At 37.8% G+C, this 15,756-nt stretch overlaps 3 long non-coding RNA genes across 7 annotated transcripts; 1 reads left to right on the top strand and 2 right to left on the bottom strand.

The window, feature by feature from the left end:
* Positions 1-35: 35 nt before the first annotated feature.
* LOC309499266 lies at positions 36-15,726 on the bottom strand. Its single transcript, XR_014206187.1, has 2 exons — positions 15,568-15,726; positions 36-816 (listed from the first exon to the last, which is right to left on the bottom strand). It is a non-coding gene; the product is annotated as an uncharacterized lncRNA (long non-coding RNA).
* On the bottom strand, positions 3,069-6,170 carry LOC309498173. Its single transcript, XR_014205869.1, has 4 exons — positions 4,819-6,170; positions 4,519-4,716; positions 4,302-4,413; positions 3,069-3,657 (listed from the first exon to the last, which is right to left on the bottom strand). It is a non-coding gene; the product is annotated as an uncharacterized lncRNA (long non-coding RNA).
* LOC309499395 lies at positions 7,247-9,012 on the top strand. Of its 5 annotated transcripts, XR_014206238.1 has the most exons (5): positions 7,248-7,320; positions 7,514-7,578; positions 7,679-7,738; positions 7,825-7,922; positions 8,122-9,012. It is a non-coding gene; the product is annotated as an uncharacterized lncRNA (long non-coding RNA). The 5 variants fall into 5 exon arrangements; XR_014206237.1 differs by having other exon boundaries at positions 7,247-7,320; positions 7,514-7,738; XR_014206240.1 differs by lacking the exon at positions 7,248-7,320 and having other exon boundaries at positions 7,335-7,738; positions 8,122-8,208; positions 8,244-9,012.
* Positions 15,727-15,756: the final 30 nt, after the last annotated feature.

The following is a 15,756-nucleotide window of genomic DNA, read 5'->3' on the forward strand; positions in this document are numbered from 1 at the left end:
ATAATTCTGCAGCTTCATGGAACAAAATTATAGCATCAGGGACTTAAATATGGTTTATTTATCATGTAAAATCCAATTTCTTACACTTAAAAAAAAAAATCATGTGTGCTATTGCTCAGACATGCATAAGAGATTGAGGCTAATCCATAAATTAAGTTATAAGGATAGGTTTGACTTAAATCACTGATTAACTAAATAATATAGACTTTTCTGTTGAATCTTTTGCAGAAAGAATATAGACAATGTATTTATTTATTTTTCATACAGCAATGCTTAATGTTGAAATTCATCATAGCAACAAAGATATGATCCAATTAGGTAACATCTAACCAGTATAAAGAGAGAGTCAAAGCCCAAGGTCTGGCTAAAACCTAGCAAAAATAAGCCATGAGCCTGTCTAAATGTGCATCATAGTACAAAAGACATTTTACAAACAAATAGTACAAATTTAATTAAAACAAAAACAATTCTTGGCTTCCAGGTGGGAAATGAAGGTCACTGCATTTTAACAAACATTATAATGTTTCAACCTCCTCTGGATAAACAAGTTTAACTTGAACATGGTCGCTCAGTGCTTCATTCTCCCGGTACACATACACAGGAGAGCTCTGGGGTTGTGTGTAACCTTCGACCTCTTCCTTACTCTCACCTGCAAGGTCACAAAGAGAGGTCACACAGGGGTCATGTTCCCGCAAGGCTGTTGGATAACGCAGAGAAGATTTCTCAATCCGCACTGAACGTCGCACTGGGGTAAAGAAACGGATTTCGTGTCCATCTACATGTCCTGGTTCTGCTCCCTGCCGACTCATTTTCCCCCTTAAATTGCACAAGAAAATACAAAGTTATTAGACATAACTTAATTTCTTGCGGGAAAAAGAACAGACAATCATCCTGGCCTACTTTTCGGAGCTGGACTTTTGGGAAATATGTTAATTTCCTGTATTCAATATTTGTACTAGTAGGGCTGGGTTGAAAATATACATTTCTCAAATGTAATCGATTCTCATTTTGATGAACCAATATTAATTCTTTAGTCCATGCTGTTATCATGTTGATGTGGAGTTGTATTTTACAGACAAAAAACACCATATATTAATATCACAGTCTAATCATATTAAAGGGTGCAGTGGATATTAATTAGATAAGATTAATTATGTTACTAACCATGAAAATCTGAACTTAGGTTTTCATCTTATGATAAACTGTTTATTACACTTCCCATTTTTATGTCTGATGGTGACTAACTTTGCATTCCAGATCTAACAATAAAACAGGATAACTTTTACTTCCTTTTATTTAGGATGTAGCCACCAGACAAACTTTCGATATAATCTAACCTTCTAACAAACTTTTGACTCAATGTAACCTTGGTCGATTGGGACTTTGAAAAAGGACTCAATGTCCTGTTTATTTTGACTGTATTGTGAAATGATTGACTGAAATATTAACCCCTTACAATGTTTTTGATATTTTGCTGATGTAGCTAACAAAGGGTAATGAAAGGGGGGGGGGCTTGCTTTAAACAATTTAACCAACACTGTTAGACTTTTCTGTAATTTCTACAGTTATTTACTTTAAATCCCCCAGTATTATACTGCTATTTCTCTTACAGTAAATAACTGTAATTCCCATTGCATCATGGGAATTTTCTGTGACGTCTAACACCACATACAGAGACTTACTGTATTTTTTTAATTTGCTGTATACTACTGTATTTGTCAAACACCACATACAGAGACCAACTGTATGTTTTAAATTAGCTGTATACTACTGTATTTGTCAAACACCACATACAGAGACCAACTGTATGTTTTAAATTTGCTGTATACTACTGTGTTTGTCAAACACCACATACAGAGACCAACTGTATGTTTTAAATTTGCTGTATACTACTGTATTTGTCAAACACCACATACAGAGACCAACTGTATGTTTTAAATTTGCTGTATACTACTGTATTTGTCAAACACCACATACAGAGACCAACTGTATGTTTTAAATTTGCTGTATACTACTGTATTTGACGTAACGGCCTCTCTGGCTGGCACCATTCCATCGTGCTTTTTATTTCCTAATTTTTGCCTTACACCGCGTGTCTACAACGCTATAATAGCCAGAGGCTGTCTATATTGGACACATTGAAGCGACCGGACCTTTAATACAAAATGCAAACCTGTTTGTCCCTTGTCAGAAATAGCGCGAGCGCTTGGACTCGGAGTAGCCTACCGTACATCAGAAATATAACGGCCGCGGCGCACTTTACACTGTCTGGGATTTGTCGTGACTCGTGTCGCGCCAGAGCATCCAGTGTAATATCAGTGGGGTCTGTCTTTTGTTGGATCGCGCCGTTCGTGTCTGGCCCGGGGAAGAGACGGAATTCACTTCACCGAGAGAGAGATCAGCAACCAAGGTAAAAAAAAAAACCCACAAAAACATTCTGTGTGTGTTGACAGGATTGTGCCCAGTTTAACCTATGTTAACGTTAGCCTTAACGCATAGACTGTAAAAAATGGCCTAACGTCGTCAACATGGCGGTAACGAACTTTACCACGGTAAACTGAGCTAACGTTTCATTTTACACACTTTGTTAGATTATTGAATTGTCGAGTTAAAATATGCCAACGAGCAACGCGTTTACATTAACAATAAATATGAATAAACTACCCAGCTAGCAAAAATTGTGCGGGCCGAGAGCGGCCCGATTAAGGCTAAAACAATCGGCCAATCCTCGGCATGAATCTAGGTCCGATTGCTCTGCGAGCGCTCGGTTTTAACGCGGCCCGATTAAGGCTAAAGACACTCGGCCGAGCGCTCGGTTTTAACGCGGCCCGATTGCGGAAACCCGAGTGAGAGGACGTATAGCTCGCCTCCAATCCCGTTCCTTATTTGGGCTTATTTGAACTTTGATTTCCATTCATATCAGGTTAATACTAAAATTGCTTAGCAGCCGTTATTTATGCAAGATAAACAAAGTAAAACAGCACAAGGAAGACAGGTTTCATGTTTAATGCATTTTTTATTGGACCACACTACAAAAATAGGATAAACACTTTTTAATAACAGATTTGAATAGAATAGAAATATCACAGCATTAATGTAGAATCAAGGAGTTCAAATACCATTTTCCAATATCAACATTTTTAACTTTGAAACATTTAATTCTGGCCCACTGCATTTGAGTTGTCTACGCACACACACTTTTTAATAACAGATTTGAATTGAAAAGAATAGAATAGAACAGAATAGAATAGAAATAATATCACAGCATTAATGTAGAATCAAGGAGTTCAAATACCATTTTCCAATATCAACATTTTCACTTTGAAACATTTAATTCTGGCCCACTGCGTTTTTGAGTAGTCTACGCACACACTTTTTAATAACAGATTTGAATTGAAAAGAATAGAATAGAAATAATATCACAGCATTAATGTAGAATCAAGGAGTTCAAATACCATTTTCCAATATCAACATTTTTAACTTTGAAACATTTAATTCTGGCCCACCGCGATATTTGAGTTGTCTACGTTGTCTGCCTGTTCGCCCTCTGACTTCGGCCACCATCCCTATCAGAGGCTAACCACAGACACCTGGTGATGAGCAGCTCTGTTTCCTCTTCTGTAGAATCTTTGGTCAGGGCATTGCGGCGGACTGCATCTGAGAAAAACACAAGATAGAAGAGGGCAGCATGACCACGTGATGTTACTCAGCAACAACCAAAACTTAATTTGGATGCAGGGCTCTACACTTACATTTCTTTTTAATTTAAAAAGTTTAGGAGCACAGTCAAATTTAGGAGCACCTTCTGATCAATGACAAATTAACCTACCCATTAAAAGGCGGTATTTGATAAAATGACTTGCCGGGGCATTTTTTTTTTTAAAAGCGCATTTTCTTAACTAAATCACAGCCTTTGTGATTTCATGATAGCACTATGCTATATTATGATTGTAAATGGTTTTAAATAGATCGCGTAGCCTTAGAAAACGGTGTAATAATGTTATTCATGGATTCTCGTCTGTGGAATGCGCCACTTCCGGTATTTTGCCGGTTACTCAACACGGGTAAATTGCTATTGAGGATTTTTTTTAATCGAGTGCTCGACTTTAATCGAGGAATCGTTGCAGCTCTAGTTTCAATGGAGGGTGCACCCATAGAACCTGATCAGGTCAGTCGCACTGGTGCTCCTAAATACTTTGTCACCGTCACAGCCAGTAAATAAATAAATAAATAAATAAATAGGTTGCACTGTAGAGCCCTGGGGTGTCACCACAGTGCAGTTATCCAGCACTGACACTCACCCAGAACCACACTTTTAATGAGTCTTGCCAGCGAAGTGTTCATTGCTCTTTTCAGGACCTGCCCCACAGTGTCTTTAAGAGTCATGCCTCCGACCATTCCAAGGAGAACAGTCTGAAACAAAGACATGTAACTCGTTAGTTATTTAAGGAATATAGCATGAGTGAGAGTGGGGACTGACTTTTAGGAATGATCTGATTAATGCATAATTTAACTCACCAAATTCTTCTTCTCCTCTGGATTCTTTAACGTCTCCTCCAAACATTGTAGCTCCTCAATAGTTGAAAGTAGGAGCCCAAAATGTGTTGGGTCTGGCGTGAAGTCTGGAACTGCTGGAGATTTGTAGGAGCTGCATCAGGATGAGCAACTGCTGCTCTCTGATAGAATCAAGCTGGATGAGGATCTCCTTAGCAATTGCTGTAAGACACAAGAAAAAGCAGGCATAACAGATTAGTAGCAAAACATTGTACGTAGATATGTCAGAGTAAACCGAGAGAGTTCACTTTGTAGAATTCCTACCTGTAGGCACAGCCTCCTGAGAAGACCGGTCTTTTGTGTCTTCCATGGTGTTGCTTTCCATGGTTGTGTTGACATTTCTGCCTTTATAACTGAGGGGATTATAATCAGAGGAAGGTTAAGTTTAAAATAAAAATGTTGAATGTAATATATTTTTCTCCTGGTCCTTATTTTAAATAGGTCATAAAAAATATCAATATTATCGACTGATATGAAACGCTTACATCATGATACAGTTTTCAGTCATATCGCCCAGCCCTAGGGTAGCTAATAAACTTTTCAAACCTGTCTGTACAGACCGCATTTAGCCAAAGGTAATGTTGATGTTAGCTATAAAGTGCGATTTCAGTTTGCGCCATAAAAGTACAACTAGAGGCCAATTCACACCGCAGACAAACGCCAGCAAACACCAACAAAAAAAAGTCACCAACAAAAGTTGGTCGTTGTATTCAGAATGTTATGAAAAATAAGTGTCATGTTCACACTGCCCCAACAGAAACCGACAAACTCAAGCACCCACGGAAAAACACGAGATATTCATTCATTTTAACCAATACAAGTAAAAGATTGCAGCTTTCAGACACAACTTTCTTCTCGTTTTATATTGTTAAATGTCGAGAGTGCATCTGTTACAGGCCCCTGTGCAAAAGGCCATTAAATGCACTTCACGACGTCATACACAGCGTTCACAAAATGGCGGACGGTCTGCACATAGATCTTCACAACCCAGAACATTAATACACAAAATATTTGCAGCATGAACATATGTTGTATCATACCTGTAAAACCAGGAGCAAACGTGTCAGCGTAATCATAATCCCCAGCAACTGTGAGGTCGCCGGCGCAGGCGCAGCTGCTCCTCTACCGTTATAAGAGTCCTCAGTTCATTTTCATAATAAGAGTCCCGATCTCACTCAGCAACAGACATGACCCAGCTTTCAGCAGACCAAAGTCCCACATCATTCCTCTATTTACATAAGTAAAATAAATATTTTCTTACAAGATCAAAATGTGCACATACTTTAGGACAAAACGTGTTTGTTGGCGTTTGTCTGTGCGGTATGAATTGGTCTTAAGCCAGCTAACATTTGTTCCACTTTATTTTCTTCCACAGATCAAAGACTGTGCTCGTAAATATTATTCACGTAAATTACATTCAATAAAAATGGTGTCTAGCCTAGCAACTAATTATTTGCCAACTAGCAGAACGAAAATATGAGCTGCTAGCGCAAAAACAGCGCAGCTAACGTTAGTCAATGTTAGCTTCGTTAACTTCGCGCCATAAAAGCTTTCATATTACCCCCATTTGCACTACTTTACTCAGACAAAAATTTTATATTGTTGTCCTAATTAATAGAATTCGAGTTCTGAATTCTTTATTTTCGTTTCATCTAGGGAAGCACTGTCAAATGAACATGAACAAAGTTTAAACGGATCGATAATAATCAACATTTAATCAGCAACAGTTCGAAATATGTAGGTCGACGTAACTCGATTGAAACTATGCTCGGCGTGAAATGTTGATGCTTTTTAAGGAAATTGAACACAACTTACCTCAAGTTCACTGTAATGACGCAGGATCGAAAAGGGATGATTTTAAGTCAGGCGTTGAGTTTTATCTCACCGAAAGTTGTGCACACGTCTTGCGTGCTGACGCTCTGCAGCAACTGTTGAAATCGGCTTCATACCGGTAAACGCATCTGAGCCGAGCGCCCAGAGTTTAACCGTCACTGCTGGTAAACATTTGAAATAGCCAGTAAAATGAATTTTAGACTCAGTGTTAATTTTAGACTACCCAACTACTCAGCCGATGCGCGACTGCAATCGCCGTGACTGTGCGAGTGATGTCGAGCGCCCATGCATTTTTAAAATACACGTAAAGAATCTTCATGACAACTATATATTTTTGCTATGGTTATAAATATTAACAATTGCTCTGTGCAAAATGACTCTATTATTATTATTATTTACCGCATATATTTTGTTTTGGACAACGACATTCGACGAGTATAACATACTAAGATACAGTCAGGAATTTACGTCAATTTTAAAATAATTTTTATGTTAATTATTGCTACATTAAAACCATCCTTGATTTAACCTAAGCCGAGTCATTTCCAGAAGTGGTCCAGATCATACAGCAGAGCCGACCAGTTACGGTGAACATGAATCGGCCCAGTGCTTTACAGCCGTAACAAAAATGCATGTGCCAGAGCGAGCTGCGGGCCACAATCGGCCCGGTTAACACACGCCGATGCCGAGTCTGAGCCGCAGGCGCCGCGGGGCAGCCGAGCTCGGGCCGATTATACATGCTATAATGTGAAATGTTTTGGTTGTAGATAATGTTGGCCTACTGATGAGAACCTTTAAAGTTTTAGCATTAGTTTGTAAACTATAACATATTTTTTAATGTAATTTAATATTTACTTCCATTTTTATGTGTGTTTAAAGGCAACTGCAACAAAGCGCCAATTCGCGCCAGTGACTTATAGCAAGATTCCGGAGGTAACGTTTGGCCATTTGTGATATATTTTGAGATAAGTTTGCTGAAATGATTAGCAATATGTGAAAATTGCTTTGGAGCCACTGGTGCAGACTAGGTAGCTTACAATATCTTATAAAATCTCTATAAAATTGGCTAACTTTATATCAAATAAGTGACCTTTGCATCATGTCTAACTTTATATTTATTACACAGCAAATGAACCAATCAGAAGGTGGGACATTGTCTTTGTTCTGTCTCGCCAGATTAAATGTATCCAGGTAAGCACTGCAGTAAAACTCTCACTAATTCATTCATACCAAATCTAGCATTCTAAACAACTTAAGTTTATATTTTTGCATTATTTTGATATTTTATTAGGCAGAAGACTCTACCATTGCAGTCCCACCTGACCAGGAAGGTCCTAATATCAGCGCACAGGTGGGTTAACTACTGTAGGAAGGAGAACAATCATCATCACACAGTGATTTCTTGCATGTTTCTTACTGTGTATTTGTCTCAAACAGGAACCCCTTCACTGCAGACAAGCTGAAATGGGCTAAAATCATCGATTTCAGTCTTTCTCTCTATGGATCTCAGCATTTTTGGACAGAATTTAGGATTTGTAAGTATTCAAATTTAATCTGGCATCATTTTATTTAGTTCTTTTGTATGCTATTTATTGACAAAAGCTGTTTACAAATATATATTCTTAAGTTTTTGTGAAAATAATAATAAAAATTTACAAAAAGGAGGTTAAAAATAATGTGACACTAATATTCTCTCTCTCTCTCTCTCTCTCTCTCTCTCTCTCTCTCATATAGTGTTGGAACCGGGATCTCCTCTGAAGGACTGAGTACATTTGTGTTTGTGGACACGCATGCAGACCAGGGAACACTCTGATGTTGTCAGTCAAGTTCTGAACAGGAACCAATCTTTGGAGAAGTTCATTTATTTGCAAAGGTGGACAAAAACATTGTGTTGGCTTTTTAAAGATTATTTTGATGATGACTTTTACTCCTATGCTGTAGAAAAGATGGAGGAGTAGACAGTCAGACATTGATTATAATAAGAAATGTTTCTTGAGCATCAAAGAGACTTCTTTCAAAAACATTAAGACACTTAAATACTTATTTTGGCCACCAGTGTACATGAATCCAACACATTTTTGTAAATAAGTGAAATTATTTTTAAGGTGGGGTTATGTGTCATGTATTGTGAAAAGAACTGTGTTTTGCCCTGTGTTTGACATTTCCTTTTTGACTGCTTAAAAATGTATTTATATTCTGCAGTTTTATGAACGTAATGGTTGATATTTCATTATAATAATTGTATAAACTAAACAACCAATGACTCTACATTCATTTAGTCAAATGCTAATGTTTTGTTTATGGTTTTATGTATGTTTTTAAAAATGTGTGCCGTGAAGGACAGCACATAATGTGTTAATTTAACACGTTTACACATCTTTGTGCTAACCTTTCTGACATATTTACTTTGTTAAAATCATTAACACAATGAATGAGTTAAAATTAACACAAAAAATGTTATCCCTGAACTCACCCATTAATGTGTAAAAATTTCACACATCATTTCCAGCATTGGCAGACTGTTTATTTTGTGATATATATGAAATGTTTAAAATAAAAAAATGGTATTTTGTGATAACTTTGTCTAATTGGTTTGTATGTCAGTAGTACTTATGTAGGATACAAATCAAAATAATCATATATCAAAATTATGAAATCTAATTTATATTTAGTACAAATAAAAATACTGATTAGCTTAGTTTTTACAGTAATGCACTGTATTACACAATTACAGTACCATGTACTGTAAAACTGAAATATGGTTTGGTACTGTAACTCTTAATTACAGTAACTAACTGGCAACAGTGTTGCCAGTAAGTTACTGTAAAAAACCCTTGAAAAGTCTAACAGTGAATCATATTGATAGCGCATGACATGTTAGTGTAGCGACAATGAGTATTGACCAAACACAGACTAATATCCGTCCAGAATATTAATTCAAACTCTCTGCTTCTCGATGAACAAAGAGGAAGATTTGGTCAGGACTTCGTATCCTCATCCATCTTGTCACGGGATCCAGGCGCCGACCGGTCTGGCTATTTAAGAAGAGCCCCCAGCACTAACACATAACTGGTCAATGCTAGCTTTGTTGCCAAATTACTGATTGGTTAAGAGAAAGACAGAGACCAAGGTATCACACAAGAGTCCTCACATTCCAGATTCAACTTAGAAAACCGAAAGCCATGAACTATTCACAGTCTCCAGGAAGTCTGCGGACCAACGACTTTTATTGGTCAACTTTGATAGTTTGCGAGACGGATCGATACCAGCAGATGTTGTTTTCCCCCACAACATTCCTGACCCCTTCCCCGTTGAGACCTCTGAACGAACAAACAGAGTTCTTTTCTCTTCAAACCAGAGAACTGATTCTTACCAATAACTATACATAAAATCATTCAAGAACAATTTTCAATGGACTTATAATCAAACATCACGCAACTACATAACTCTATTTTGTGTCTGCAACTTATATGTGTGTTTAATATGCTTAGATACCATATAACTCATGTAATGTTATAACTGTTAGATGTTTGAATGAAAGTGTGTTGTGTTTCATATCAGTATGATCGTATGCTCTTGATTCAAAAGATGGCTTGATTGAAATCTGTGTAAAATGTTTCGTATTCTTATAATACTGATCATGTCTAAACAGACAACCCCCCAGATAAGATAATTTACGATCAGAACTGAAAAGAATGCCACCTCCTAAATTTAGCCAGTGTCTAATTGGCCAGAACTCATCCTGGAGGTTGGACAAACTTTGAGTTTAAAATCTTAAGGCCCGTACACACCGGGACGAATATCGGCGCGCGTTATTCGCCAGCGTTTTTCAACGCGTTTTTTGTGTTCACACCCAAGCGTTTTTCGCTGACGATGAGCCGAGTGAACATGCAAATTCATTCCCTGACATTAGATGGCGCTTAATGTAAAACAGAAATACAATACCACTCCATAACAGTCTATCCTCTGCAATACCACTCCATAACAGTCTATACTCTGCAATACCACTCCATAACAGTTCTCTTTTAACAAGATTTTTGTAGTCGCTGTCGCGTTTGTCATATAGTTCTTTATTCCGACACCAACGAGACCAGCAGCTCTACATTCATCTTGCCTTGCATCTTCCTCGTCATTTCTTCCCGGCAGTGTCTGTCTATGGGCAGTGTAGACGCTTTGGCGTATATCTTCTTCGCTGTTACGTATGTGTGCTCGGCAAGACCGTTTTGTGTTTGAGCGCCCCCAAGTTGTGTTTTACTGTAACTTCAGAAGCTCCTGACACGTGAGCAAAAGCGCCAATCTCATTGGTCGGATAGTTTTTGACGCGGCGCGTCAAACCAAAAAAACGAACCCGAGGCGTTTAAAAAAAAATTACGCTTTTACGCGTGGCGTTTTTCGCGTCGGTGTGCACACTCTCATTGGCGCCCTTTGTTTAGTCACGGGGCGTTAAACGTCGGCGAATATCGCGCGCGAAATTCGTCCCGGTGTGTACGGGCCTTTAGACTCTAACTCTAGCACTCTCTACTCTCTAAAACACTCTGCTCTCTATCTCGGTGCTCTCGCTCTCTGGGTTCACCCCCAAGAGACGCTCTGCTATCACTCTCAAGAGCGATGGGCAGAAAAAGATGAAGATCTCAATCAGACAAGTAACCATGTAAACGCAGAGACAAAGAACCCAAATTAAGATCAGAAGAACGGGTTCAACAGCTTTATTCAAGCCATCTTACTACTCTCGTCTAAGTTGTCTTTTCTTTTCTAAGTTTTCCTTTATTTTCCGTTGTGAGTCTCGGTTCTAAGTTAAGTTTTGCGACAAGATTTCGAGCCACGTTTCTTCTGCAAAGCCAGCTTCAAACAAAGACTTTCATCCGCCAGCACACCACGTGACTGGCCGCCCCAGACATCAGGCACAAGGACACCAGCCAACGAACGGACCGGGAAAACCCCTTTCACGCAACAAAAGGGAATCCCCAAAAGCAAAGACCACAAGTAGGCCTATACCTCCAGACTAAAAGCTGAACTGGTGTATTGATATAAATTGAATAACCTGTCTAAGAAACGATAGAAGGGTTAAATTAATTATTGATGGTTTGTTCCAGGTCATGTCTTATAAGTGCAGAAACTTGGGATTTCATCATCTCACTCTTAAAGGAACACTCCACCGTTTTTTGAAATAGGGCTTATTCACTTTCTTTCCTACATTTAGATAGGTGGGCAAATGCATTTTTGTCTCAGTGCATGCATTGTTTTAGTTTGACAGGGTCGGCGCTAGCTTAGCTTAGCACAATGAATGGAATCCTTTGTTGCCAGCTAGCATGTCCTGAGTAAAAGTGATATAAACATTTTTAAAAACCCACCTAATTACTTCTTGTGGCCTGCGTATTCACAACAAGTACAAATAGTGATGCAGATTAACACTAGGCGATTTCCTAGGCAGATATTGACTTATATATTAAGGACTATATTAGGGGGAAGCACAGGCGAAGCACTGCTACTTGGGCGTGATATCTCTGCGCCCAAGTAGCAGTGCTTCACCTGTGCTTCCCCCTAATATAGTCCCAAGTCAATATCTGCATAGGAAATCGTCTAGTGTTAATCTGCATCGCTATTTGTACTTGTTGTGAATACGCAGGCCACAAGAAGTAATTAGGTGGGTTTTTTAATTTTTTTATATCACTTTTACTCAGGACATGCTAGCTGGCAACAAAGGATTCCATTCATTATGCTAAGCTAAGCTAGCGCCGACCCTGTCAAACTAAAACAATGCATGCACTGAGACAAAAATGCATTTGCCCACCTATCTAAATGTAGGAAAGAAGGTGAATAAGCCCTATTTCAAAAAACGGTGGAGTGTTCCTTTAAACTCACTCTTAAAACTTAATCTTTCCTTACTCTTTTTCCTTCTGCAACTCGTATGAATGTGTGTGTGTGTGTGTGTGTGTTTGTGTTAGATATTAGTTTTATGTGTTAGTATATAATCAATAAAGTATTGTTTGTATTTGAACAAAGAGATTACTTATGTTATCTGCTTGCAAATTTTATTGTCTTGAACTTCGATTTAAGTTACCTATGCTTTTACCCTTAATTTACTTCGTAATTTATTGTTAGCTGGGGATTATTCTTTCTTGGCCAGGAAGATATTATATTTCCTAGAGTTAATAACTGTTTATGCTTTCTGTTCATGGGATGAACTGATAGACTAATCATACAATTGATTCTGCTACAGTAAATTCAAAAAAAAAAATTTTTAAATTATTAATTATTGATCATAATTCGTTATGAATAATAATTAATTAGATTTATACGTGGGCGTATAAACGCTGCATTAGTCATGATGATTCTATTTTGATGTGTCTAGCTTTACCCTATAAAGCCTACTGTATTCTTATGTTGGGTCGAGGTTCTCTAAGTATTGCTCGAGAACTCCCGGCCGTTTGAATAAACCATCTGAGGGACATTTACTGAAGTCTGTCTCGTTTATTATTTATGCTGCGCAGCAAGAAGACTAGTTAGTAAGGGAAAACAAGTTAGACTAGGTGACTTATTGAGTGGGGACGTCGATTTGTAGACGAGACCCAGATAGACTAAACGTCGACAGTAGACGTTAAAGGGGGACGTCGATTTGTAGACGAGACCCAGATAGTCAGATATAGGAAAAAATCCATTACAAGGGATACTTCACCGTTTTTTCATATTAAACTATGTTATTCCCTTAACTAAGACGAGTTGATACCTACCTCTCTCGTCTCAGTGCGTGCACTCAATCGCTCTGGCGCACGGCAACACTTTGATAAGCTTAGCCTAGTTCATTCATTAGGACCCAAACAGAGATGAAGTTAGAAGCGACCAAACACCTCCACGTTTTCCCTATTTAAATACAGTTACACGACCAAGTATGGTGACACAAAATAAAACGTGGCGCTTTTCTAAGCGGGTAAAAAGGATAACTATAATGTATGGCGGAATAGCACTTGGGACTCGGGAGCACTTCGACTCGGCGCAGTAAAAAGTCACGTTGGTTCTAATGACAGAAGTGAGAGGGAGAGGAGTTTTCAGGAGTGACTTTTTACTGCGCCGAGTCGAAGTGCTCCCGAGTCCCAAGTGCTATTCCGCCATACATTATAGTTATCCTTTTTACCCGCTTAGAAAAGCGCCACGTTTTATTTTGTGTCACCATACTTGGTCGTGTAACTACTCGTGTAACTGTATTTAAATAGGGAAAACGTGGAGGTGTTTGGTCGCTTCTAACTTCATCTCTTTTTGGGTCCTAATGAATGAACTGGGCAAAGCTGTGCTATCAAAGTGTTGCTGTGCGCCAGAGCGATTAAGTGCACACACTGAGACGAGAGAGGCATCAACTCGTCTTAGTTAAAGGAATAACATAGTTTAATATGAAAAAACTGTGAAGTATCCCTTTAAGGCTCATGTTTAAATGTTAGTTTTTTTTTTTAGACAAATATAAGCTGTTATCTTGTAAAAATGTAATTTCATGGTTTGTACAATGTTATATTTGATTATTACAAATACAATTATTTTAAATGTGGAAAATTATATTAATAAAGAATGAGGAGTTGTATTCAAAGTTTTACTGGTACTAAAAAGAAGTAAATATATGATTCAAAATATTTCAATTTATTATTATTTTGGTAACACTTAACAATAAGGTTCATTAGCAAACATTAGTTAATGTATTAACTAACACGAACTAACAATGAGCAATACATTTGTTACACCATTTATTGCTCTTTATTAATGTTAGTTCACAGTGCATTAAGTAAGGAATAATTGACGACAGGCCGTTGAATTATTAGAAAAATAATGCACACCCGAGGTGGTAATGCGGTCACGACGCGAAGCGGAGTGGCCGTTACACCTCGGGTGTGCATTATTTTTCTAATAATTCAACGGCCTGAAGTCAATTATTCCGCTTATACTATAGTTACCACACCTCGAAACATTTGTTCAGATTTTGTATTTCAAGACGTTTGTAAAGTTTTTGTCATTAAAACGCTCTTGTATGTAGGACTAATTTCTTACGCATCTAATCCCATGCCTCCTAATTCCAAAACGTCATTTCAGAGTTAGTAACGGAGGTTTGAGCCGCTGATACTAATGCTGGGGACACACGACTAGCTGACACATTCTCTGACTGTTTTCATCGACTGCAGCAGATTTTAAACACCGACTTTGAACACAGACTGAACGCGCTGAACACGCGTTTGGTCATGATCAGTAAGTATCAAATTACATTCATAACCGGCCTTAAAGTGTGTTCCCGGCTTTATGCAGTTATTAATGCAGTTAGAGATGTTGCAATAATGAGACAGAAAAGCATGTGCGTCAATATTATTATTTATTAATTAATTCAATTCGTTTTAATTATTTCGTTAATTATTTTTTTATTTTTTTATTATTATTGACAGATGACAGTAGACTAGCCAAATAAATGAAACCCAAAGCCCTTTTAACAAGTAGGCCTATCAATAATTATTTATTTGTTAAATTATCTGCAATAAAAATCCGTGCTGCAGGACTATCCATTTATTTAGCCTATATTCAGTTTAATTTTCTATTGATTATAGATAGGACTTTATAGTTTATTTATTCAAATTAAACTGCATGTTTCTATTGATTGTGAAGCTAGACGTTGAAAATTGCAGATCAAGCGCACGGGGCGAAATGCTTTTTCTTGTTATGAATTGTATCCTATTTTCCGTTATTACAGTTGACTACGCGAAGTGATATGGAACTGTAATGCGGTCAAGACCTGCCTGGAACTACTTTAGCCGTGCGTTTCCCTGAAAATAATGCACACCTTAGAACGTTCGTCAACCAATCAGATTCAAGCATTCAACGGCCCTGTAGTATAACTAATGTTAACAAATACAACCTTAGTTTTTTAATAATGTATAAGTAAATGTTGGAATTCATATTAACTAAGATTAATAAATGCTGAAGTAGTATTGTTCATTCTAAGTTCATGTTAACTAAAGTAGTTAACTAATGAACCTTATTGTAAAGTGTTACCATTTTTTTTTTTTTTAGACAAAAAAGAAACTTGCATCAAAGAATTTTACATCTATAACAGTCCTAACATTATGCTACTTATTCCAAAGAATATTTAGGCAACAGTGCACATGAGATCAAGGTTATTCAAGGTCAAGTTGGAGTGTGTGAGTGTCGTACCCTGGGGTGGCTGTAATTTTATATTTGACGACAGACGAGTCTCCCCTCATTCCACATATGAGGGCCCCTACAGGTTTTGGGGTACACATGACGTCACCGACTTCCTGTTCATCATGCATCCTAGTCTCTACCGATTCAGGCTCTTTTGGCATCGGAGACATCCCTGAATGATTTAAAACATGGTGACAT

Source organism: Leuciscus leuciscus (assembly GCF_965113295.1).
Source record: "Leuciscus leuciscus genome assembly, chromosome: 5".
Taxonomy (NCBI): domain Eukaryota; kingdom Metazoa; phylum Chordata; class Actinopteri; order Cypriniformes; family Leuciscidae; genus Leuciscus; species Leuciscus leuciscus.